Raw genomic sequence first — 1,404 nt, forward strand, 5'->3', positions numbered from 1 at the left:
ACCAAATCAACCCATTCTAACAAAACTGCCATTTCTTGACATTCAAATACACCCTTTTCTCTTGTGTTGCTGTTGTTGCTAGGTGCCGTCGAGTCAATTTCGACTCATAGCGGCCCTACGTACAACAGAACGAAACACTGCCCAGTCCTGTGCCATGCCCACAATTGTTCTTATGCTTGAGCCCGTTGTTGCAGCCACTGTGTCAGTTCATCTCGTTGAGGGACTTCCTCTTTTTTGCTGACCCGCTACTTTATCAAGCATGATGTCCTTCTCCAGGGACTGATGCCTCCTGATAACAAGTATGAACTACGTGAGACGAAGTCTTGCCATCCTTCCTTTAAGGAGCATTCTGGCTGTACCTCTTCCAAGACAAATTTATTCATCTTTCTCCTGTAGTCATTTGTAAGTGTGTATTAACCCTTACAAGGTCCCTGGATGGTACAGACAGCTGCACTTGGCTACTAACGAAAAGGTTGGCAGTTCATACCCACCCACTGGTGCCGTGGGAGAAAAAGGCCTTGTGATTTGCTTCCATAAAGATTACATCCAAGAAAATCCTATGGAGCTCAGGTCTACTCTGTAACAAGTGGGATCATCATGAGTGGAATCAGCTTGAAGGCAAGAGTTTTGCTTTGGTTTTTATTAATCCTCCATTATAATAATTATTAATAATATCACTAATAACTGACAGTCAATAACTGACATTAACTGAGCACTTACTGTAAGACAGGGTCTATTCTAAACACTCATGTATAAATGTACATTATCAACACGACAGCCCTATGAGGGAGGCCTTATTTTTACTATCATTTCCATTGTACAGATGAGGACACTGAGCCCCAGAGAGCTGACATGCCAAACCCCAGGTCATGGAGAGGTAGGCCTCTGCCTCCATCTCATACCCTACAAAGCCCAGAGAGCCAAGACCTCTGAGAAGCAAGGCAGGAGTCCCCCTACAGTTCCTGGTGTTCAGCTGGCAGAGGGCTTGAGGTCTCTTTTCTCCTGGCTCTGTAACTCATCTCTTGGCCCTTGACACCATTCCCCACCTTCATCTGCTGAATTCGCTTCTGCCCTCAATGGCTGGGGGAAGGTGGGAGGGGGTGGGTGGCTACAGAGCTGCAGATTCCAAAACCAGGACACAGAGAAGGGATCAACTCGTCCAACTTCCTCGTTTTATACCAGGGAACTAAGTTTCAGAGAGAAGAAGGGACTTTTCAACTTCGTCAGCAAGCTAAACAGCCTCCTATGTCTCCTGAGTCCTCCTCGTGGGCATCTCCTACCATACTCATATACCCTATTCCTCTGAATATTTTATTATGATGTTAGTAGTAGCATAATATGGAGCCCTGATGGCACAGTGGTTAAGAGATCTGCTACCAACCAAAAGATCAGCAGTTTGAATCC

This window comes from Loxodonta africana, chromosome 9 (assembly GCF_030014295.1).
Source record: "Loxodonta africana isolate mLoxAfr1 chromosome 9, mLoxAfr1.hap2, whole genome shotgun sequence".
NCBI lineage: Eukaryota > Metazoa > Chordata > Mammalia > Proboscidea > Elephantidae > Loxodonta > Loxodonta africana.